The sequence below is a fragment of the Lissotriton helveticus genome, chromosome 3_1 (genome assembly GCF_964261635.1).
Source record: "Lissotriton helveticus chromosome 3_1, aLisHel1.1, whole genome shotgun sequence".
Classification (NCBI taxonomy): Eukaryota; Metazoa; Chordata; class Amphibia; order Caudata; family Salamandridae; genus Lissotriton; species Lissotriton helveticus.
The window spans coordinates 557,220,240-557,246,822 of NC_136061.1; the positions used below are offsets into that span (position 1 = coordinate 557,220,240).

At 46.2% G+C, this 26,583-nt stretch overlaps 1 protein-coding gene across 3 annotated transcripts in view; it reads right to left on the minus strand.

The window, feature by feature from the left end:
- The window catches only part of TBCCD1 (TBCC domain containing 1), a 186,138-nt gene that overhangs the window by 41,177 nt on the left and 118,378 nt on the right, over window positions 1-26,583 (minus strand). The window lies entirely within an intron of this gene.

The window sequence follows — 26,583 nt, forward strand, 5'->3', positions numbered from 1 at the left end:
ATGGAGTCTTCTTGAATCAGAAGCCCCTGACATCTGTTTCGTGTCTGAGACCTGGCTACACGAGAACGCGACCCCTGATCTCCATATAGCCTTTCCCCCAGAGTATAATATAATACGACATGATAGGAAGGACTCCAGAGGAGGTGGACTACTAATCGCAGCCACCCATAACATTAACATTAGCTGCGTGGAAAGCCTTGTGTTTGACCGTCCCGAAATTGTTGTGTTTAAAATAAGCGGTCACTTAAACGAGGTTTGGAAGGGGGCTCTACTTTACCGTCCCCCCCGGTAATAAGGGAGAGTTTGCTAACTCTCTGCTAGAGATCATTGCCCCCCATGTCCTGACCTCGGACAAATTCTTGTTGATTGGCGATTTTAATTATCATGCGGAAGAGCAATTAGATGCTGATACTGAAATACTAATCTCTAATATGTGCACCCTTAACCTCACTCAGAAGTTTGCTGGCCCGACCCATCAGGCGGGCCACACTCTGGATCTTCTATTCTCCAACTTCCCTGACATTAGGGCTGGCTCTCCCATCCCATTGCTCTGGACCGATCACTGTTTAGTGAAGTTTACCATCCCATCACAGTAGAATCTGCCTCCAAAGAGGAATTTATATCTCGCAGACCCCTGAAAAAAATTACGTTATCCTCTTTTGCTAAGCATTTCAAGTCCGAACCCATAATTTCCATCAGCAGCGTCAGTGCAGCTGCACAGCACTTTGATGTAACTATCAAAGGAGTACTGGACAAAATTGCCCCCCGGCGCAAGGTTAAGTGTAAGACTAGGATTGCCCCATGGTTCACTGAACAGTTAAAAATCACCAAATCTCTAACAAGAGCTGGCGAGAAAAAAGGGCGGAATAAAAGATCTAGCGAATCGTAATGCATATAAAACTCTGCATACCAGCTATATGCGGGATATAAGGCTGGCTAAGCGAGCGTATTTAACGGAACGCATAAATAAAGCAGAAAATTCCTCAAAAGAACTGTACCAAATTTTAAGAGAATTTACTTCCTCTAATAATCCATCATCAACCCCCAACTCCAGAGAATGGACCGAAGCTCTCTCGGGATTCTTCTAGGATAAAATAACTGCTATACATGTATCCTTTTCCCCCCTGTCAAATCCCAAGGCAGCCGGAAGGGCCGATATCCACTCCAGATGACCTATTGCACACTTGGAATGAATTTGAAATGATTGGTAAGGACAAGACCTTGTCAGTTGGATCAAAAATCAAGTCTGGTTCCCCCACTGATCAGGTCTCTCCAAAACTTGCTTGTGGGGTCGCCACACGCGTGGTTTTAGGACTCCACAAGTGTTGTGGTAGGTGTTTAAAATGTGATGTGTCCCGAGTGATGGACTGTCAAGGACGATGTGCTGTCATTATATGTCTCTTGCACGACACAACCTGTAACCTGTGTAGATTTTCTTTCTTTTGCTCAGATGTGTGTTACCCCTATTGCAACAGGCTTCTTCTCATGGTAGATACCACGATACATTTCACAGCTCTCTCATGTTGAAATTTTGGTAGGGACTTGATGTGTAAGCAGTTATTGAGGGGCCACCTGTCTGGCTGAGGCAGGTATACAATTCATCTAAATAAAGTTTACAATTGCTTTAATAAACTACCTTTAACCCTAAAGGGAACTGCAAGAAGGCACATCTAGGCAGTAGTTGATGTAGATGTTTTATTCTTGCGACACAGCAAAGTGCAGCCAACAGGTCAGGACTGCAAAGCAAACTGCCCTGTGCCTTAACATTCCACCGAACACTCTAATGGAATGCAAGGACAGGAGAAACAAACGAGGCACGTGCATGAAAGGAAAGAAACAAAATACAACACATCTCCCTTCCCAGAACAAAAACAGGGGGGAAAAAGCAAAGAAAAGAAAGTGGGGCCAGAGAAAAAGAAACAGGAGAAAAGAATAAGGAAAAACAAACAGCTACTTAAAGTCTGCATAACGTTTAGGAGCAGTGCAGTTTCTAAAACCTCCTTTGACACGAGAAACCACAGAATTTTCCCACACATCAGGCGTCCCAGGGGAGTCGACCTGAAGACCTATCCGATGACTACCAGCACCTGAATTCTTGAATCTTACCAAGAAATCACCACACTCACTACCACTCACACTCCCTTGGCCTCCACTAATGGGTTTGGTAAACTTGGCAACTCTTCTGGCATTCCACACCATGCCATCCTGAGTAATGATGCAATTAGTGAAAATCTTCTGTACCATCATGGCTTTACCAAACTTAGGCATCCCTTTGCCTTCAAAACCTAGTTTGTGAATCCTTGCCCAATCACCCACAACAATGCCATGAGTTTTAGCCCGCCAATTCTTGCCATACCACTCTTTGGCCTTATCCTGGTTCTTCCTGATCCTTTCAGCAGTTTCTTTCATATCACATACCTCACCAAATCCACTCCATTTCTCCTTTTTTTTTTTCTTTCTTTTTTTCCCCTCATTTGCCACAATGATTTGTTTCCATGATGAAGTCGAGTGGTGTACGAGCGGGGTGCTGTCTCAGCAGATATTTTAGCTGGTAGGGTTCAACTTTAACTTTAAATACTTAACCCTCAGCTCCTCCTTCTCAACCAACTTTATTTCACCAACCGAAAACCAACCATTAAAGGAGTGGAAGTTTCCACAATGGTATCTGGCCCTGGAGTCTGTCCAAGTGGCTTAATCATTGGACCCGGGGGGGGGGGGGGGGGGGGGGGGGGGGGTGAAACCCGGACAATCAATGTGCCAAAATTTTTTTTTTATAAATTTCTTTTTATTGTTGCATCAGAAGTATCACCACTACTATAAACAAGCAGACGGTAGGGCGTCAACATTCTGCCCTAATCGTCATTCCTGCAACTTTTCCGTTTAAGTGCTATGTATCACACCCATCAGTAGAAGACTGTGCATGTAAAACCAGCAATAGAAAGAAAAATAGAAGTAACAAACAGAATCCCCGAAACAGCAGCCCACCAACCCCCCTTTCCCTCCTCCTCCTCCTGGTCCCCTCCCTTCTCCTGCGTGGCACACCCACCCCTCCCTCACATAAGGACGGGCAGTAATGTACTCGCACATCACTCATGGGTCTCCATCGTAAAGACCCTCCCACCCAGGGTCGTCTCGACCTTCTCATACTAGTCCGCAAGGATTCATTCTAGTCCATGGTATTGTCTCCACTTAGCCCAGACTCTCCTGAATTTTTGGGGGCAGCCCCGTGCTCGATAAGTGACTCTCTCTGCCGCCATGTACAAATCTAATCCTCTCCTCCATTCCTCCATATCCGGCTTTTCGGGCACCCCCCACCGTCGTGCGATATCTCTTTTCGCCACCACTAGGGCCAATAACAGAAAGATGAGCAAGGGGCGGGGAAGGTCCACTTCTGTGCACAAACCCAGCAATGCCAATCTAGGGTCCCGTGGCAGGTCCACCCCCAGGACGTTCCCCAGTTCCAGAAATACATCCTCCCAGTATTCTTGAATTATTTCACAGCCCTAGATTGTATGGAAGAAGTCGCCAGTGTGCCGACGACATCTAAGGCAAGCTGTATCCGTTATCTTACCCATCTTAAAGAGTCTTACCCTGTCAAAGTAGGATCTATGAAGTATTTTGAATTGTATGAGGCGGAGCCGTGACTTAATCGCCACCTCACGTGGGTGCATGAGGGCGAGATCCCAGTCCAGATCCTCCATGTCTCCCACGTCTGCCTCCCACCTGTCTCGTAGGGCCTGTAGGTTACCTAGCATATTGTTGGTCAAAGTTTTATATGTTAGGGATACCGCCCCTCCCTGTATCTGTTCCTGTAGCAATCTACCCTCCAGTGGTGCATACTCTGGGATATCTGTAGGTATAGTGTTTTGTGCCCTCCACGCGTGTTTCAGTTGAAAGTATTTGTAGTGTTGGGAGGTGTGTAGGCCAAATTCATCCCTGAGCGCCTGAAAGGTTTTTAATTCCCCCTTTGCTATCACATCTCCTACAGTGGAGATGCCTATGTCATCCCATCTCCTAAAGTCTTTCAGCTTATTAAGCTCTCCTAGCCACTTGCAGCACCACAGTGGTGTTTGCCGGGTGATCTTCTTGTCCCAACCCATTCTTTTTGTCGCTCTATGCCATGCTGTTACTGTAATCTTTGTGGCGGGAAGGAACTGCTGACCCATCGCCTCCCCATATAGGTAGTGTATTATGGACTTGCGTGACCATTTAGATCTCTCCAAGGCATAGGTGGGGTGATCGGCTGCCGCATGTAGCCACTCGTTAATCGGGGCTAGGTGTTCCGCCCAGTAGTACGCCTCTAGGTTGGGAAGCGAGATTCCCCCACTATATTGGTCTCTTTGCAATGTGGAAAGGGCCACTCTTGGCTGTTTCTCCAGCCACAGGAAGGAGCGCAGGTCCGCATGCATTTTATTTAAAGTCGCAGTCGGCAGGGGATAATATTCGTTCTGGAGTGCATAGAGAAGCTTAGGCAGTAGGACCATTTTATATAGCGCGGCGCGACCCAACAGGGTGAGCGGGAGCTGTCTCCACCTGTCCATCTCTGTCGTAGCTTCGACCATTATTCGGGCTATGTTCGCAGTGAATGAGCGTTCCTTATCTAGTGTTATGAATACACCGAGATATTGGAATCCGTCCATAGAGTGGATAAGCTGCTCTGGAAGGCACTCCCTCCGCACCATGCCTTGCGGATCGTAAAGGACCGATTTATACCAATTGATCGTGTGTCCTGCCCTCGCCCCAAACTCGCCCAGCTCCCTGAACAGTGCTGGGATTGTCCTGTCTGGATCAGTCACGAACAACAACACGTCGTCGGCGTAGAGAGATATCTTTTCCTGCGTTGCGTCCGAGACGCCCCACCTGAAGCCTCTGATATCCTGATTCAACCTGATCCGGACCGCCAAGATTTCAATCGTAAGGGTAAAGAGGAGGGGGGATAACGGGCAGCCCTGACGCGTACCCCTACCAATTGTGAATTCACGGGATAACCGCCCATTGACCCGCACTCGCGCTCTCGGGTCAGAGTACAGGAGCCGAACCCATTGCAAGTACTTGGGCCCAACCCCAAATCGCCGGAGGGTCTCCATCAGGAAAGGCCAGTGGACTGCGTCGAACGCCTTTTCCGCATCCAGGGAGAGAAACCAGTGGGGTTCACTTCTCTCTCGGACCTCTTGCAGCCAATTGTGGGTACGACGAAGATTTAATTTTGTCGCCCTATCCGGAAGAAAGCCGGATTGGTCCAGATGTACTAACTCTGTAATAACTTGCCTTAGCCGCCGCGCCAGGACTGTGGCCAGAATTTTCGTCTCCGTATTAAGGAGGGAGATTGGACGGTATGAGGAACAGTCGTCCCTGGGTTTTCCCTCTTTGTATATCGGAACAATAGTTGCCAAAGCTAAATCCGGCGGGAGACTCCCCAGTTGGTATGAGTCTGTGAATAAGGTCTTCATGTGCCCCTGCAACAAATCCGCCGTCCGTTTAAAGAATTCCGCCGGGAAACCATTGGGCCCCGGAGTCTTCCCCGGTTTCAGCGCTGTTACTGCCTCAGAGATTTCCTCTAACGTCAAATCCGCCTCTAGGGCTGCATTAGCCTCTGCGGACAATGTCGGCACCTCCACATCACATAGGTAACGTTGGGCGTCCTCACTGTCTCCCAGGTCCCTGGCCCTATAGAAGTCCTCATAATAGGCCGCGAAGGCTTCCGCTATGGCTTCATCTGTTTTAACCAGTCTGTTCCCTTCTAACGCGATCTGGTCCACCCATCGCGCCGCTGTCTCTCTCCTGCTCAACCAAGCTAAAAGTTTGCCCGACTTGTCACCCACATCGTATAACCGGTGTAATGTCGCCAGTGCCTGGGTACGCGCCTCGCCCGTGACCAGTTCCCTGTAGTGTCTCTGTGTGTCTAGCAATTTCCTGAGGCGCGCCTCACCCCTCTGTTGGAGGTACTCCGCTTCTAAATTCAAGATGGATACCTCTTCGCTTGCTATCTGGCCTTGCCGAATCCGTCTAGCGTCCCCCAGCCTGCTCTGAATGCAGTCCCTCAGGACCGGCTTCATTGCCTCCCAGAGGGTAGCTCCGGAATCTACCGACCCCTCGTTTTCGGCCATGTAAACCCGTATGTCCGCTCGCATACCCTTAAGTATTTCTGGCGTGTGGATGTCCCATGCCGCTAGTCGCCACTGCGCCTGCCTCTCCCTTTTCCCTCGCCCCAGTCGCACGAAAAGCGGGGAGTGATCGGAGATCCCTCGTGCCTTGTATTCTGCTAGGTCTCCCACCTCGATCTCCTGTCTGGACATAAAAATATAATCTAATCTGGAGAAGACTTTGTGCGCCCCCGAGTAAAATGAATATGCTTCGTGTGTTGGATGGAGCCATCTCCACACATCAGTGAGACCGATGGAAGTCATTTGCCGCGCTAGGGCTGTTGTGGACCCTACCATTTGGGGTGTCCCCGACCTGTCCTGTGAGGTGCACATGACATCGTTAAAATCCCCCCCCACTACTTGGGTCGTGTCGGCCGTGTCCAGAAGAATAGCAGCAACTTCCCTCAGTGTGCGAGATTGTAGCTTGGGTGGGGCGTATACCGAGAGTATCGTGAACCTACGTCTCCTCCACATCCCCTGGACTCCCGCGTATGTGCCCTGTGGGTCCAGCCAAGTACGTGTAACTGTGAACGGCGTCGCTTTGTTCATAAGGATTGCAACCCCCCTGGAGTCAGTCGTGTAGCCTGCATGTGCTAGGACAGCATACCTGCCACGCGCAATAAATGCGCACTGATTCCCTCTAAGGTGTGTTTCCTGGAGAAGGACGATGTCAGGTGCCAATCGTTTGAGGTACTCACTAACCAAACCTCTCTTAATTTTTGACCCCATACCATTTACATTCCATGTTAACACCATGACCCCTGTGTCACCCATGTGTGGGGTGTCTAATGCACTTGCCATTGCGTTGCCCCTCGTCTTCCCTGGGGGGGACCTCGAAGTAGGGATGTCACCATCTGTGGGATGGCGTGTCTCTGCTGTTCCTCAACGGATTCCCCTCCCTCCCCCACAACCCTTGTAAACCCCAACAGGAAACAAAACAAGAACCAACTCTCCCCCGCACCCCCCTCCCCACCTCCCTCCCCGTCCAGTTGCCTCCCAACCTGGGCCGTAACTATCCGAGGGAGAAGGCCTGTCGCCCTCCCACACATCCCTCCCCACGCTAAACAGTAACCAGTACTGAAAACTTAAAGAACAGTAGGGGGTGTGTCAACTTGCGTGCTCCGTTGCGCCGAGCCGCTATCTTCCCCGATCCCTATACAGCAATGATCACGAATGTGAGTCCTGAGTGTCCATATTCATCCCTTGGCCCGAGGAGTCTTGTTCCAAATGCTGGATTTCTGTGACCAGCGGGTGTACTGAGTCGTTCACTGTTCCGCTTGATCTGCTAAAAGCCGAACCGCACTTGTGGGTCCCCATCTTGGTGAGGATCTTTAATTGCGCGGCAGAAGATAACTTCCCTCCTTCCTGGGGCCAATCAGTTATAATTCCCTTATACAAGAAAGGCGGTAAATCTGAGGCCTCCAACTACCGCCCGATTTCTCTGCTGGATGCCTCAGTAAAGGTTATGAGTAGGATTCTGCTTAAAAGGTTAGAAACTTGGGCAACCGATTCGAATATTTTAACTAAAGTCCAATATGGTTTCCGGAAAGGTATGGGCACTCTGGAACAATGTGTAAATTTGGACCTTATAATTAACAAATACACTGTGGCCAAAAATGGCAACCTTTTTTTATGTTTTGCTGATTTGAGCAGCGCGTTTGATTTAGTTAATCATGTTATTCTTTGGGAGGTTTTGCTAGAGTCTGGGGCACCGAAGGAAATTGTCCACTTTTTAGCCAGGCTTTATGAAAAACTCTCTTGTAAGGTCCGTTATGGCACCCTAGGCGAATGTACCCCATTTTTCAAAGTTTCACGGGGAATTCGCCAGGGATGTGTTTTGGCCCCTCTTTTATTTTCCCTTTTTATTAATGGCGTTGACCGTACCCTGGTTGATATTCCCGCGGATGCCCCTTTGATTGGAGGAAAACCTGTCCCACTTTTACTTTATGCGGACGACGCTGTTCTTTTATCCCGCACACAGATTGGCCTCCAGCGCCCAATTGATAGTTTCATGTTGTTTATCCAAAATAGGAGGCTCTGTGTTAACAAATCCAAGACGTATGTTATGTTATGCGGGCAGGCTGCAAACAAGATGAAGCATAGTTTCTTTCTGGACAAAGACAAAATGACACACGTTAAAACTTTTTGTTATTTGGGAATCACTTATAACAATAGTGGGTCTTGGACTTCTGAATTTGATAATATTAGACTGAAAATGCTGCGGACCACTAGCAGCATATTCCGATTTGCCACTAAACTTGGATCTAGAAGCATCCCAGATATGATCAACATATATAATGTTCGCTGTGTCTCTTCTGCACTGTATGGGGCAGGTGTATGGGGCCACAGCGAAGGCCCATCCCTCCAAACTGACGAAAATAAGTTTTTAAAGAGACTGTTATGTGTTCCTCCTTCCGCCTCGGTTCAATTGATCCATGATGAGGTAGGGATCGAGTTTATTTCTGACTTAGCAGCCGTTCGGCCACTCTTATTGTGGCGTTCTATTTGGGCTAAGCCAGAGACTCGATTCACTCAAGAAATAATTCTTGATTGTATAGGTTTGGACCACTCATCACGTATACAGTGGATGAGATACATTCATTTCTGGTATAACTTTTTATTTAATATCGATGTGTTACTTGATCCAGAGCAGGCAGTCGCCATCCCCAAAAAAGAAATTAAGTCAACGTTCTTAAACTTTAAAAAGACAGAGCGAGACAAAGTACACGATAAGCTAGCCACCGTGAAGTTCTATAAGGACCTGAAATTAACTCCGGGGCTCCAATCTTACCTTGTGTACGTGACCCGTCCATCTCACCAATTTGTATTAACTCGTGTCAGATTGGGTATCGTACACCACCTTGTTGCGTTCCCAAACCAGAAAGTTAGATCCGAGACACCCTGCCCGTGCGACAGTACTTCACGCCAGAGCTGTTGCCACTTTTTTGTAAATTTTTTCACTTCCTTAGGGTAAAATACCGTAAGCCCATTTTTATAAAGTATAACATCCGATCCACTAAGACCGCATTGATATTACTATCCTCATTGGAGAATGAGGATATTTGCTTTTTTTTGGCTACTTATATTTTGAAATGTACAGCTGCCAGGAAAAGTATAGTGCTGTAACCCTCTTATACTTACCTGTCTGTACTTGAGACGTACAGCTGCCAGGAAATGTATAGTGCTGCTATTATTTTATACATTCCTGTCTGTACATAAAAGTTTTTATAACAGTTTTGTAAATATGGAATAATCTTTCATGTTTGATGTCCACAGTATGTATTGTATGGTCCCTTTTTTATATACTCCAAATTTATCCTTTTATGCCCATTTGAGTGGTCCGGATTTTGTTTTGTTTCAACGTACAGCTGCCAGGAAACTCCACTTGTTATGACAAATTTATTGATTTCCTGTCTGTACACATATGAACGTTTTGTATATACCCTCGTATTGCTTATATTTTTTAAACTATTAATTGTTGCCCACTAGCTTTTGTACATGTCTCTTATTCCCCTTTTTCGTACTATTCTTGTGAATATTGTGCATTATTTTGTATATATAAGGCTTTGTATTTTAATGTGCTTGTATGATTTGTATTTTCAAATCGAATAAAAGCTTATGAATTGAATTGAGTCGTTCACTGCTTCCTCGTCTTCTCTTCCGGATATGCGGTCCTCCAAGTCCTCTACCTCTTCACCTTCTGAACGGGTTCCATTCCGCAGGCAGTGGAATCTCGAGCCCGTCACGGAGTCTGTGCCCGGGGATGTGGATCTGCTTCCTCTCCCACCCTCCTTGTCTCGTGGCCTGTATGGTGTCGCCGGTGTTTTCTTCTGCGTCCTCCGTGTTCCCCGTCGCTGTGGTTTCGGCATCTCCCAGGGCGGCCTCTCCCGGACCGATTTGTCCAGCGCAGCTCGACCTGCCGCCTCTCTACTATTTAGAATAGGTCGCTCTTCGAGCCATTGCCACACATCCTCCGGGTGAGCAAAAAAGATGGATTTGTCTTTATAGATTACCTTGAGTTTGGCGGGGAAAAGGAGCATGTAAGTAATGTTCAAAGACCTCAGCTTTGCCTTCACCGAGTCAAACGAGCGGCGTTGCTTCGAGACCTCCTGACTGTAGTCCGGAAAGATCATTATGGTGGCATTCTCCAAACGGATCTCCCCCATTTTCCTGGCCTCCCGTAAGATCAGGTCCCTGTCCGCATAGTTCAAGAAGCTCGCTATCACTGGTCTCGGTCGCGCTCCCTCCGGAGGTTTGGCTAGAAGCGCCCTGTGTGCCCTTTCGATGATGAAGCACTGGGAGAATTGCGCTGTTGGGAAGGTATCTTTCAGCCATGCGAGGAGGAAGGCGGACATGTTCTTTCCCTCAATCCCTTCTCTAAAGCCTACAAAGCGAAGGTTATTGCGCCTTGACCTATTTTCCGCGTCGTCCACCTTCCACCGCAGTTGACGGTGAGAGGCCTGTAGTTCCGCCATGTCCTTCTTGAGTGTAGAAATCGAGTCTTCATTGTCCGTCAATCTAGATTCGGTTGCCGTTACCCGTTCCGTCAGGTTTCGGAAGTCCTGCCGCAGTAGCGTCACCTCGGACCCCACCTCTCCAATTTTCGTTTCTAGGGCCGTCCGGGACGCTTGTATGTCGATCCTGGACGCTTGGATGGCCTCCATTAACATGGCCGTGTCATTGCGCGTGTCAGGCTGCAGAGAGTGTTGCGCCGCCCCAGAACGCGTTGCCGTGAAGTCGTCCATGGGTCCCCGCCTCGCAGACCTGTTCGCCGGGTCACCCTTCCCCATGGTGATGAAGTCAGCAGGCCGGAGGCTCCCTATGCAGGCGTCCTGTCTCAGAGGCGCGGAGGGGCCCAGTCGCTTAGCTCGAATGACGCTAGATTCTCCGGATGTCTCTGTCCGCTGTACCGCGCCAGCGGTCTCCCCGGCGCACCTCCCGCCGCAGTCCTGAGCTCCCCCAGGTGTCACAGTGTGGTCCGATGGCAGGGGTTCGTGAGTCTGCCGTCCAGCAGACTATGTCTCCAATGGTGGAGCCTGGGTAGTCACTTTCCTTGCAGGTCTCAGGCTCTCAGCCACTTTTCCCCCTCCAGTGCCCTTCAGGTCGGGCGCCTCCGCAGCTCCGCCGCCATGTTGGTAAAGGCGGGAGCCGCGCTTGAGCCGGTCTCTGCTCTCAGCGGGCCGGGAGGACGGCCCTCGGTTCCTCTGTTCCGGGCTCACCTCCGCTCCGCCTCGACGAGCACTCCCGGGCAAACCGCGACCCGGGGAGTGCAGCAGGTGGGGGATTTCGTCTTCACACACCGCCGGCCGCCATCTTGGTGTAGGCAGCCGGTGGTCCGCGGCTGTCTCGGCTCACCTCCCCTCCTCTGGCGGCGAGATGTTGGCCACTCTTGGCGGTCAGGCGGGTCGCGGAGCCACCGTCAGCTGGGCAGTGTGTGACAAGACCGGACGTGGGGCACTAGGAGCGCCGCGACCCGCCAAGCGCCGCAGTCGCCATCATGGCCGCCGGAGAGCCGCCGGGGACACCGCACAGCCCGGTTGTCAGCGAAGGCGGCTTCACACCACTACGCAGGTACTCCAACCAGGTACCAGGGTGTATTATCGTCCATGCAGTGCCTCTTTGGGATCGTGGGGGATATTAAAAGTCGGATAAAGGTGCCGCTCGGCCGGAGCTCCGGCAAGGCACGTCTACTCAGCCATGCTGCTGGCCACGCCCCCTCAATGTGCCAAATTTAGTAGATACCAAAACGCCTTTTTATTTGAATTACTAGACCTGCGGAGGTCTAATCTGGAAACAGTTAGAATCGAGGAGTACCAATCTTCTATTGTAGGGGGCAAAGAGTCTTTCCATCTTCTGCATATCTCCCTCCTGGCAATTAAGATAGAATAGAAAACTAGCTTCTTCTCTGAGCTGTGGAGACCCTCCAAAATACCAAAGATGATCAGTGGGAGATCGAGGATTATGTTCGAGTTCAAAGATAGAGACAAAGTTCTTTTTATGTCCTCCCAAAAAGTTGACAAAACGGGACACTCAAAAAACATGTGACAGTCCGAAGCTGCTACCTCACCACATTTAGGGCATGCTACCTGGCTCCCCTGCGTAAATTTCGAAAGCCTTAATGGAGAGTAGTAAGCCCTGTGGATAGTAAAGATGTGATTTCTCCGGAGCCAAGATGGTTTCACTACATCCCACAACATTCCACAGGATAAGCTCCAGAGCACTTGTAGATTACACCCCATTAAGGTTGATGACCAAAGGTCCTCTGGTAATGAGAAAGCTCCATCCCTTTCCTCCATAATCAGGTTATACCATGCTGAAATTTCCTTTTTAGCGGGAGGTTTATCGACCAAGGATGATATTAGTTGGCTGTAACCTCCTATGGGGAATTTATTTCCACGCGTTGTACGAGAAGCATATGCGTGGGACCAGCTAGCTATTTGCATATACTTAAATCTAGCGAAGTTGATGCCATTGATGTTTCTAAGACACTCCCACGGGAGCAACTCTCCTTCTGTGAACAAAACACCCCAAACAGCCAACCCAGCTTCCTTAATCGGTATCGCTAGACTGTCTCTCAACCAAGCTGGAGTCTCAGGGAGGTCCCAAAGCGGGGTCCTGCTGTTGTAATACCCTACCTTAATGGTTTTAGTTATCTGTGCCCACATTTTAGCCATTCCTTGCAAAATCTTCAACTTAATTTTTTTTTAAAACTTGTGGTCCCCGTACTTAAACAAAAACCCTGAATGGCTAACACCTTCTCCTGTGAGAAGGGTGGAATACAAAAAACCGCCCCCATACCCTGATGGATTTTTAAGAAGCACTCTGGCATGTGATAGTTGAAATGCCCATGCATATATTTGGTAGTCTGGGGCCGCGATTCCACCTTTTTCTCTGCACCTCCTAAGCTTTTTAGAGGAGATACTCGAAAGGCGGTTACTCCAAATAAAGGAGTTAATATCAGATTGTAGTTTATTTATTAATGAGGGATCAAAATATAACGGAATTGTGTTGAAAAGAAAAGAAACCTTAGATAAAATAGACATTTTAATTAAATTGACCCTTCCTAAAAATGATAAGGGAAGTTGTGCCCATGACGTTAATAGTTTACGGCATTCCTTAGCTACAGCTACAAAGTTTATCTTGGCGATCTGATTGATATCTTTGATGATGTTAATACCCAGGTATCTCATCATATTCCCAGGGCGTATCATGATATCTGCTGGAATCTGATCTATGTTCCATATCAACATCTCTGTTTTTTTCAGGGTTGATCTCGTACCCAGAGATTACTCCAAACTACGAGGCTAGCTTTAAAACTGCTGGGAGCGCCGTGTGTACCTTTGAGGTATATACCATAATATCATCGGCATATAGGGCCACCTTTCTCTCCCACCCCTTATACATGAACGGTCTGATGTTAACATTCTCTCTTAAACACTGGGCAAATGGTTCAATGTATAGATCAAACAGGAGTGGGGAGAGAGGGCAGCCCTGCCTAGTACCTCTCGAGATGTTCAAGGGCTCAGATAGAATGCCATTTACCAAAATATAGGCACTAGGATTCTGATATAAAAGATTGATTGCCCTCCGCATTTTTTCACCCACGTTGAACTTCGCCAAGGCCTCCGACAGGTAAACCCAGTTCACCCTGTCGAAGGCCTTGGTTGTGTCCAGCGTGAGGACGGCCAAGGGGAGGGACTTCAGAGAGGCCATATCTATTGCCCCTATTAGATCGTAGGTTAACTCGTATAGTTGTCGTCCCTTCCCGAACCCCTTCTGATCTGGGTGGAGGATTTCAGGAGCCACCATTGCAAGTCTCTTAGCTAGTATTGTGGTAAAAATCTTATAATCCACATTTAGAATTGAGATGGGTCTATACGACCCACATGCAGAAGGTGACTTTCCAGGCTTAAGGATTAAAGTTATAGAAGCATTATCCCAAGATGGTGGAGGGCGAATGCCGTCTTGTAGAATTTGATTAAATAAAATTGTCAAAAAGGGGGCTAGTTCTTGCGCCAATGCTCTATAGATTTCTGCTGGTAGACCATCCGGTCCTGCAGCTTTTCCTTTTTTAGCATATTGAACGGCTTTTTCAACTTCTCCCTCTGAGATTATACTATCCATAAATTCACTCTGTTCACTTGAAAGAGTCGGCAAATCTGTTTGGGAAAGCCATTTCCTAATTTGATCAGGTTTAGGTGTTTTGTCTTCATGATATATTTCCTGGAAAAAAATCTGTAAAAGCCTGTCTTATATCCAGGTCTGATGTTTTTGGTACGTTGTTAACCGTGATCAAATCTATGTTGTTACGGATTTGATCGGTTTTGGATTTCCAGGCTAATAATTTCCCTGCTCCCTCACCGTATTCAAAATGGGCGATCTTACTAGCGTCCCATCTTTCTTGAACACGCTGGTTTAAGATTGAGGTAAATTGTCCCTTTAAGGAGAGAAGCTTATTCTGTAGGCTTGATAAGAGAGTTGCAGAGGAAGCCCCGTTGGTATCAATATCATGTTGGATTTTAACTATATTTGCTTCAACCGAAGTAACAGCCTCCTTATATTCCCTCCTTCTATAAGACACCTTGGCGGTGATAAGGCCTCGTAAAAATGCCTTTAGGGAATCCCAGACAATACCGTTATCAACTGACCCAACATTCTCATTAAGAAAATGCCGGACCGCAATTTTAAGAGATAAGATGTCATGGGGGTGGGAGAGCAGGGAACGGTCAAATGTCCATCTCCTACATGAAGCATTGGGAGCTACCAATAGATCCAGTACCACGGCCGCATGATCGGATAAGTGTATGGGCAAATAATGAATATTTTTAACGCCAGCCACTAAACTCTGGCTAACCAATATGAAATCAATCCGAGATTGATGATCATATTTATAATTTCTAAAAGATACCCCCTGCTGAGTCCCAGACCTTTCCCTCCAGACGTCCACGTATCCAAACTGCTTCATCGAGTTAAGAAAGAAAGACCTAGATTTTGAGGGGATACGGGACCGATTATTATGGGACTTGTCCAAAATTGGATCAAGTACGATGTTAAAGTCACCTGCGAATATTACTGGCTCGGGGAAAGATAAAAGGTGAAAAAAAATGGTCTCTAATACTGAGGGGTCATCTTGATTCGGGCCATAGTACCCCACAAAGGTAAATTGAGCCCCCAAGATGTTTAATAAGGCAATGACCCATCTGCCACCTGGGTCAGCCATGGAGGTCATCAATCTAGCCTTTAGCTGTTTTTAAAAGATCAAGGATACTCCCCTTGTGTTTGTACTTTGAGAGGTGGAGACCGCAAAGTCAATCCACCTATTTTTCTTCACCCATACATCTAACTCAGCTTGGGTCAGATGAGTTTCCTGGAGCAGAATAACCTGTACATCCATATCCCGGAGATACTGGAACAATTTTCTAGCTCTGGGTTTAGTCCGCAGGTCATTTATGTTCCAGGAACATATCTTTAGGTTAGCCATACCCAACGAAAAAAAAGAAGATCAGCCAAGTTTTTACCGAATAATAATGCTGAGACCCGGGAATACCACTATACCACTCTAACCAGGACTCTAACCAGGACAAGCTCATCTTCAGGCCTTGAAGTTCCCACTGAACTACATAAAAAAAAGTATTAGAGTGACAAATGAGAAGTTTTTTTACTTTTAACCCCCCCACCCGTCCTCCCCGCCCATTCCCGCCCCCCTTCCCGTGGAGAACCCCATATGTATCTAACCGGATAAAATCCAGTAGATGGCACCCCCCTACGGACCTCGGCTAACCCCATCCGGTCCCAACCTAATCTGGAGCCCAATCCTTAAGTTTAAAGACCACTATAACATAATTTATATGGTAAAATGTATGAAAGGATAAAGGGGTAATAGGATGAACAGAAGTTTTCCTCACGTGTTGTTTTATTTATTTATTTGTTTTTCAAAATGTTTCTCTATTTATGTGCATATGTGTATATAAGTGCCATTTAAAAAAAAAAAAAAAAAATCCTTTCCTTTTACCATCCCCTTTTTCTCTATATTTTTTTTTTCCCAAACACCAATCATTTAACTAGATTCTTAAACAAAGAAGGGAAAATATCACAAATTGCATTACTCGAGACCCCTTAGAACACAATCTTCCCCTACAATGAAGAAGCCCTGTTGCCCAGCTCCAACAAAAGCTCATCCGCTGCCTGGACTGTCCTGATGTTATACATCTTATTATTATGCATAACTTTTAACGCTGCGGGGAATGTTATCTTCGCTGTAGCGCCCACCTTCCTGAATGCATCTAAGCGCCTACCTAGTTCCCACTGTCTCTCCAGTGTGACCCTGGCTAGGTCTGATCTTATTTGAAAAGAGAATCCCTTCCCTGATAGAGATTTCTGTTTGAGGGCTTGATTGAGAATTTGTTCCTTGAGGGCATATGTGTGAAAGTTAATCAGGATCTTACGAGGTTTAGCCCTTTGTGGATTATGTTTAAAGGGTTCTCTGTGTACCCGTTGGATGTCAGTGGTGAGCTCCTCCACTCAACATCCCAGGCTTAGTGAATCCTTCAGGAGCTGGACCATAAACTGTTTAATTTCAGAACCCTCAGATCCTTCAGGCACATTGAGGACCCGTATGTTACCGCGTCTGGCGTTGTTCTCTAACACCTCCATCCTGTCCTGAAGGGTCTGGTCCTCTCTCTTTAACTTCACTATGTCTTCCTCAACTTTGTCTACATGTAGTGACATTGCTCCCATATTCTCTTCCAATACGCCTGTTCTTGACGCCAAGCCTTCTAGTTTGGTATCAAGGGATTTGTAGTAGCTCCTCATCTCTGCTTGATTAGCTGAGGACTCCTCAAAGCCCCTCTTTATATCTTGGGAGAGTGCGGAGAACATTGCCATCAATGACGCTGCTGTGATGCCAACTGTGGTATCTGTTTGTGTTAAACTAGCAGAGACAGGAATATCACTCTGTTGCTGTATAGTATCTTGGAGTGAGAGATCAATTCCAACTTTGTTCTCTGTGGTGCATTTGTCTCTTGCTCCGGTCACTAACTCCTCAGAAGATTCAGCAACAACCATAGCAGAAAGCTCCAGCACTATCTGTTCTTGCCCAACAGGACCTGTGCCACCCCTTAGATTTCCAGAGCTATTCATATTCCGCCTCTCTTCAACCAATGTCGAGGCTGATGACAAGCTATTTACTGCTAATAAGACACTCCCGTTTCCTAGAGAATCTAAAATATCAGCAGGAATCTCAGTTTGCGGCATTGTAGGCACTACATCTTCATATGTTGAGGGCGGGGGGTACTTGTGCCCAAACCTGGGCCAGTAGATGGAACAAAAGACGAATTCAATATAGGCAAAGGGTTAATAGCAGCATCATGCTCCATTGCAGGCAATGGGCCAGCACATGCGGCATCGTTAGAGGCAGCCATTTCCTGATTCTTAGAAAGGCGCAATACTTGCGGCAAAGCCTCAAAATACGAACGTAACAATGGTGTAATTTTAGAACCTACTTCTGTAACATTGACGCTCTTAGTATTTGCCCTTGTTTTAGCCTTTAGCTTAGCAGTGTTTGAGCGAGTACCCTTACTCTTCACCTCTGATGTTAAAAAAGAAGATCTTTTTTCCTTCTGTGCGGGTTCCTTAAGTGAGGGCATTGCTAGCGTCTTCCCCCTTCCCTGACCACCTTGCCCCTTGGATCTAGTTTTAATCTTACGGGGAGAGCTCAATTCTGGGCAGCCCACCTCTTGGGTATCACCCTTACCGCTGCTGGAACACCCTTCTACCACCTCGAAAGCCACTCTCACAGAGGGCGCTGACGCTGACGCCTCGCAGCTCCTGGTGGAAATGCCACAAGAAACTCGCACCAGGTTTCGGGCTCTCCTGCCCCATCTCAGCTCCAGGGCTGCCGCAGACCACCGCCGCAGTATCACAGGGGAAACCTCGCGCCTCAAAACAGTGTGCGGTGTCTCCACTCCACCGCCGACTCCCGACACCTCAAAGGAAGCTGCCGCGGTATCACCGAGCCCAGACGCAGAATCAAAGGGAGCCGTCGCAGTATTGTGATCGCTGAGCCCAGACGCCGAATCTGAGAAAACTGCCGCGATAACGCGCCCACTGCAGCATGGCATAAACACGGTGGAAAGACTCCCGATTCCAAGGTGCGTAGTTTCAAAGTCTGCAAAGTTTGTAGTTCACCAAAGATTAGAGCGGACAGCAATATTAAAGTTATGGGATTATGTCCACAAGTACTCTCATTAGCCGAATCGGGTCAGGTCGAGTCAGGCTGGGTCACCGGTAGAGTAAGCAGAAGCCCGCATCACGGAGCACCACGGCAGCTCAGCCGTCTGCCGCCATGTTCTCCCTACATGTAATCTACCATGCACTCCATTTCTCCTTGAACCACCTAGGACACAACCGAGATGCTGGATTTCTACTTTTCAATAGTTTAAAATGACTGACTTCTGTGTTGGTGTGCGGTGTTATTCTATACATCCACAGTTTCTCCCTTAATGCACTTCTCCAATTACCTCCACAAGCATGTGCTTCCACAACAAACTCCTTCAACGCCTGATTGTACCTTTCCACCTGACCATTCTCGTGGGCTACATACAAAGAAGTAGTAACATGCTTAATGTCACAGTGCTTTAGGAATGCTTCCATATCATTGAAGGTCAATCAGATTCCGTTATTGGTCACAAGGGTAGAGGGACAGCGTTCCCTGGCAAACACTTCTTTGAGGAACTCGATAACACCGGTCGTGGCGTGTGGGACAAACTTGACCTCAGGCCATTTGCAATGGTAATCCACCGACACTAAAGCGAAAAAGAAGTCTGCAGGTAGAAAATTAAAAGGTCCAGAAACATCAAAGGCTAATTTCTGCCAATTCCACACTCTTCAACAGTGGCACCTTTAGCATCTTTTCGCTAGATGCGCATACTTCACATTCCCTCACAACTTGATCAATCATTCTGCCCATACCGGGCCACCAAAAATGGACCCTCACCAACCGCTTCATAGCCGATATACCAGGATGTTCCTTATGGGCCAGTTTGAGAATAGTATCACGAATCCCACATGGGGGAACACACTTACCACCCTTGAATAATAAATTGCCTTCCATTTCGAGCTCCTTAGTCACCTTGTACATACCATCCAACACTGACTTAATACAATTTCTCCACGGTCAGCCTTCAACCATATACTTCTTCACTTCCTTCCACAACTCATCTCTCTCCTCACATTGTACCCACAACATTTCAGAAATTCCACTGAACTCGCCATCAACGACATCACGATTGTTAGCAATCATGTTCACTTCTCCTACTTCACAGGTACCATTGGGTAGACATGGCAAGCGTGACAAACAGTCTGCTGTAACATTCCTTCTCACAGGCACAGACTCACAACATTTCAGAAATTCCACTGAACTCGCCATCAACGACATCACGAATAGAATGTTAGCAATCATGTCCACTTCTCCTACTTCACAGGTACCATTGGGAAGACATGGCAAACGTGACAAACAGTCTGCTGTAACATTCCTTCTCACAAGCACAAACTCAGAGCTAAAGTTGTATTCTTGGAGAGGGGAGGCCAATCCAGCGATACGCGCTGTGGAATTCCATCCACCACCCGGAGCCAAAATACTAACCAAAGGCTTATGGTCGGTCCTGAGCACAAACCTACTGCCACACATAATTTTTAAGTGTTCAACAGCCCACACACAGACGAGATGCACTGTCTCAATGACAGCATATCTGTGCTCCGTTTCGCTCAACGTGCGGGAAGCGAAAGGAACATTCCAATCCTCCTTCCCAGACTGCTGAGAAAGAACCGCCCCAACACCATACAGACTGGCATCCACAGTGATAATGCACAACTTCCCCAAGCAAAACGGTTTCGAAGTGGGAGCACTCACAACATCCCGCCTGATATTATCGAAAGCCTCCTGTTGAGCCTCAGACCATTCAGAAGGAACATTACGTCTCAACAGAGCCCTCAAGGGTTCCATTTTAGTTGAAAAGTTGTAAATACATTTACTGTAGTATTTGCACATCCGCAAATTTACTGTAGTATTTGCACATCCGCAAAGGACAAAAACTGCTCCTTATTAATGGGAGCGGGAGCACCAACAACAGATTCCACATTAGATTTATTTGGTACCACCCCATCTCCAGAAAACGTGTGGCCCAAATACTCTACAGACGTTGTAAACAACTTGCATTTATTCCCCTTGAGTGTCAAACCAAAATGTTCCAATCTATTGCACACCCAGATGAGATGACATATATGCTCCTCCACATTTAAAAAAAAAAAATGTCATCTTTGAAGTATTTAACAAAAGAATCAAAGTGGAACATAGCTCTTTGGAACACCGAAGCGGTGGAGGCTAAGCTGAACGGCATTCTTGTGAACTGATACAGGCCCTGTGGAGTAATAAACACAGTAAGTTGTTTGGACTCTTCTGATAATTCAATCTGATGATAAGCTGATCTGAGGTCCAATGTTGAGAAAATGTTAGCGCCCTCCAGCATTAACACCATCTCATTGATATTTGGGAGAGGAGGACAGTCAATTACAATATTGGCATTCAATGCCCTTGTTGTAAACACATCTAGGACCCTAGTGTAACTTTTCCCGATTCATGCCCTTATATAGGTATACTTTACCCTATCCTTATATAGGCATAGAAATCATTACCATATTTGGCCTGAGCCTTTCAGCCCAAATACGGCAAGGCTACTTCCACTAAGTTCCGAGAATTCACAATGATTTCTTGGAAAAACCCGCCTTCAGCAGCTAGGATCTTTCCCCTACTTGAATATTAAGTTATCCAAGAAATCCTGGAGTTTTCTGGGAATTGAACCTTTGAGTGACGTTATTAAATCCAATGATGCTTCAAACTCGGCACCTTCATGGTATAAATATGCCTACATTTGCCTAAACTAACACACTGTGGTTCTTGGAGCAGATCGACTAACTACTTGCCCGACGCCCTGCAGCATAAAGTGCCGAAGGAAGCCGACCCTCCAGCAGACGCACTGAGAGACGCTGTTTCTTCTCTTGCCGAGAAATCCAGCTCCAGTGTTTTCAGCTTACCCTTGCCGGTATCTGGGAGATCGAGTCCTGAGAGAGAGATACAAGACCTCCTTCATTCTAAACCAAGGTACGGAGCTGATTAGACCCGTAGAGAATTCTTGATTAGACTCTTGGCAGATTCAAGGCAAAGAATACTAAACTTAAAACTACTCCTAAAAACTTATTTCTTCCCTTGTGCTAGGCTTAAGTCAGGTACATCGGGGTAGGCGTATTTTAGAAACACCAGTTGAGTACTTTTAGCCATCTCTTTTATCATTGTATGCATTTTATGCATTTTATCTATTTAATGCAACTTATGGCTTAGAAACCATATCATGCTTTTACAGTACTACTTTATAATACTGTTTGTATTTTATGCCTTGTACTTTATAACCAGCATTACTATTGTGCCAGTACATTTCTCATGCTTGAGATAGAAGACTGTTCAATAAATACCTTTTATTGAAAACGCCAGTCTCTCTAATTTCTCAGCAACTCTGGTGAAACTAAGTATACACGATTGACTGAGTAAAATAGTTATCTATTGTTTCCACGACTCTGAAGATTGATTTCTTATTCTTGGGAAACAAAGTTGTCATGTTATATGGTTGTCAGAAAGTAATCCCTTCTTGTACTTTCGAGAAAGTTTCTAGTGACCTCTGAGCTAGCTGGCACGCACATAATTAAGTCTAATATATTCGGCAGAGACCTAGTTGACCTTAGTCCTACGTCTAAGCTGCAGTACATATTATTCCAATGCGCAGAGCCTATTGGGAATATAGGAACTACACTACACTCTCTAGTCAACACACAATCTTAGTTGTTGATCAGACTTGCGCGCTAAAACCACTGGGAGAAACCCATTCAGCAGATTCAATGGCTTCAATGATGCCTTCACTCACAAGACCATTCAACATTTCTTTCAATTCACCCCTCACATTGATCAGACCTCCACGCAGTTTTTGCTTTACAGGAACAGCATTAGCTTTAAGCTTGAACCTGTGAGTGAAATCATGTAACCTTCCCAAACTTTGTAAAAAACTTACTTGAACGGCATACCACCCCTTCTCCATTCACACACTCATCGAACGACTAGGAGTGCTTAGTTCCATCACATAATTGGACAGGGTCATCAGCTCGTGGATTGAGAATAATCTATAGCTTTCATAGGTCTCTCCAACCCAATATATTCACTCCCTTTGTAGCTACATACAACTTGACTTGAGCACACCTACCCTTAAACACTAAGGAGACACACACAAAACCATCTAAGTCAATGATGGAACCATCGAAACTCTAAGCTACTAAATCAGATGGGACCAACTGTCCTATACTGAAAACATCATGAAATCTTTCAACAAAATTCTCACGAGTCCCAATAGTCCAAGGGGATCCAGAGTCATTCCTACCCCATCTCCTGGCTTTTCCCTCGCCACCCACACGCGCACCACCAGCATTCACTCCCCATTTGTACAAAACAGAATCTTCCATCCACTTCCCAACCTTAAAACGCTTTAAAGCACACACATCCTCCTCCTCTTCTCTCACATGCTAACATTTTTCAACGCAGACATGCATTTTTTCGACTGCTCTATAGCCTTTGCAGTAGAAATAGCTTTTTCTAATTAGGGTTCACCCATAACCCACAACTGTTCTTCAGTCTTCTTGCTCTTACCTTGCACAATAATCTGATCCCTTAACATCTCATCAGACATGGGACCAAAATTACAGCGCATGGACAACCCCCTCAAGGCAGTCAGAGACTCCTCTTCCTTTTGAGCCCTCATATAGAATTTAACCTGCTGAGTGCTACACTCGTGGTGGGTTTGAACCTCAGTTTCATCCGCAACATGGCCTCCTTGTAAGCATCCATATCGCCTTGACTGCTCTGAAGAGTAGCTTGGGGCAAAGTCCTGAACACCACTTGGCTCTCTGACCCAAGACAATGCAGAACTGTTTTCTTCTTGTGCTCTGCACCTATCCGCTCTCCGTCAATGGCCTTCATGTAGGTACAAAACTCTTCCTTCCATCTTGCCCACGGAATGGGAGGCTCTCCCTTGCTTTGAAGAAACTTGGCCCGGAGGAACAGAATGGAAAATATAAAACTCAATTTTCCAAGAAGCTAGAACCACAATATGCACAGGGGAAGATGGCAAAATAATGCATAAACGGAAGTTGTAGATCCAAGAATGATTACTTCCTCAAAAAAATGTGCATACAGTCAAAGTGATGAATAATAAAGAAAATAAAAGTATCACACGTAGGTTGGTAAACCGTAATACATGAAGAAGAGCAAATCCAGTTATCTTACGGTCACGGAAAAGTTTGGTACAGACCATTGGAGAGAGAAAACAAATCACGTAAATGCCGCACTGACAGCACCTGTCGGACAACTGGGGTGAAAGCCTACTAAACAACCCCAATATGCCACTAGGTGATAAGGATCACCTAGGAAGGATGCGGCAAGGAACCAAATGCGGTGATTAAAGAAAGAACATACGAACGTTCTTACGATGCCTGCTCGCTGTAGAAAGTGCTTGTGGAAGCTGACACAGCATGAGGTGAGTGCTAAGCAACCAGTCAGCGTATATTTTCAAAGCAGAATCTGTTACCAACGCCGGTCCTAGTGATGCTTTAAACTCACCAGGAAGTATCACAAACTTGTAACAAGGAATTCGCCGGGAACGAAATACCGCTCCCCCCAAAAAATTTGAATGAAATACGAATTAGAATAGTAACAAAACAGACGAGGCCAATCCAAGAAGAAATCCACACATGGGTAAAGGAAATGGTCCGTTCCTGTGTCGCAAGGATCTCTCCCTTAACTCATCGCCATTGTAAGAAGGCACAACCAGGCAGTAGTTGATGTAGACATTTTGTTCTTGCGACACAGCAAAGTGCAGCCACCAGGTCATAATTGCAAAGAAAACTGCCCTGTCCACTAACATTCCACCGAACACTCTACTGGAATGCAAGGGCAGGAGAAACAAACAAGGCACATGCATGAATGGAAAGAAACAAAATACATCAGGAACTCCTACCCTAATTTATTTTAAATTAAAGTAAAATGCATTATTTATCTTAACGTGACTCTAATTCTAACCCTATCCTTCAAAGTGAGTTCAAAGTAATTCAAATTACATTAGGTAACCTCAAACAACCCTTAATACTAAATCTTGAAATTACTTTAGTTGATGTAGCAGTGACCCTAGTGCCTCCAATGTAGTGGCGCCTCAATGTGGTGGATTAGAAGTAGTGGGGGTTCACTGTAGTACCGCACCAGCACCATAACCCTTGTATTCATGTCAGACAGCTTGCATCTCACAGCGAAGACTACGGATGTTTGCAGAACCACACATTGCTCTGCAATCATAGGTCCTTGTTTTTCAGTGACGTTGGTGCTACAGGAGCAAAAAAGACACCAGGGAATGCAAACTTGATTTTGGTGAGCACCCAATACCTGCTGTATGCTTCATAGAAATTATTTGTTTAGGGCCAGTCGTTTACAAAATGCACAATAAAGGTGGAAGAGGGAAGCATTTATGGTGTTAGCCAACACAAATTTGAAAAAAAGATGGATGGAAATAAAAGCTACTCAAAGAAAAGGCTTTGTCAGCAAGCCACTGACAACCAGACACGGCTCGAATGTGCAGGCATGATTCATTAGTGGGAGTGAAGCACTCTCCGTCCTCCTCAGGAGGAGGAAGAAATGCTAAGTAGGCGTGACACGCAGGGCGAGACCTTTGACAAAGTAAGTGCCTATTGCTAGCTGGGATTCTGTTCTTGCAAGCACTTTTCCGGGCCTTTAAACTGAGATAGCACACACTTGTTTTCACAGTATGTAACTATAAGGTTCCCCTCGTTCCCTCCTCCACGAGGTTATAAGCTCCCAAATGAGGGTAAGACAATCAATGTATGTGCAAGATAGATTTGGAACAGTGATCTCACAAAGATTGCAGTGAACACTGCGTTGTGTTGTGCGGAAATGCTAGAAATACAAAGTTTGTAGTGTAAACACAGTTGACATAGCATGCTTCCTTCAGGAACCCTGCCTCCACCATATTTATCGATCTATATATCTGTATGTGTGTATGTCCCTTGTGTCTTTACATATGATTTTATGTTGATACGTCAACAATTTTCTTTAACAATTACATTTCTTCACAGGACCTTACAAACATCATTTAGAAAGCAAATGTTTCACTTGCCAGCATACCCAGCATCTTGGCATTGAGTTTGTGAGTGCTGAATATGTATGCATGAAATCAGGGACTCAATATAGGGAAATTTATGGATACCGGTCCGGACGAAAGAGCCTGACCTTTATAGGCCTCAGTTAGGGCTGAAACACATTGACTTGTCGGATGTAGGAGTAAGAAGACTATCCAATTAAATTCTAATTTCTGGTTTTAATCACCTCATCACCACCCCAATATTAAAAGGGATTAGCCTCTTCAGTTAGGTGATTGAGATATGTTTGTTCATTGTCTGGATCATTCTTCACCCCCTCATCCCTGCAATTAAGCTCATTACAACTGAGGGCGCGTCTGCCATGAGAGGATTCTTTGGCGAGTGCGGGATGACTGATGATGAAAGATGACAATTAGGGTGGTGTATGAGGTTTTTAAGAATAGTCTAAAGGCCTCTTTTTGGATAATATGCTAGGGACGTCTTGTGAACCAGCAGGAATAGGGTACTGTCCTAAACCAGGAACATGAAGGCATTAGTGCTAAGTCCATACAACACTATGTCTGCTCTATGTGGTAATAGTATACTTACAGAGAATGAAGACATAGTCAGACATCTCTTCTCTCATGTTCCCGCGCTCCTTGAATTCACGGGGGCACTGGTGTGATACAGACGATTTTCCTTAACCATAAAAGACGTTTGTTCGCCTTGGCGGTGTATCTTGACGCCACTAAGGCCTTTGACTTGTTAGAATGGTTCTATCTGTTCACAATATTAACTAGGTTAGGACTTAGTCTGACTTTCATCAAGCAAAAACAAGTTCTGTAAGCAGAGCTGACAGCCAGAATACGACTAAATGGACAAACTCCCTCCCGTTCATTTTGGATCACGAGAGGCACAAGACAGGGTTGCTCCTACTCTTTGCTATTTCAATGAAACCACTGGTGGCCAGGATTAGACAACACCATGCGGCTAGGGGTATAAGATTCTCCTCGAGAGGATTGATCATATCGCTTTACGCGGACGACCTAACTCTTTACATAAAGAACCTGCGAGACAATTTACACTCAGTACTTCACGAGCTCCTACAATTTGTGGGGCTATCTGGAGTCCATATTAATTGGGCCAAATCAGTGCTGTTCCCCTCACGGAGAACACAACACACGTTTACTATAAAATTCCC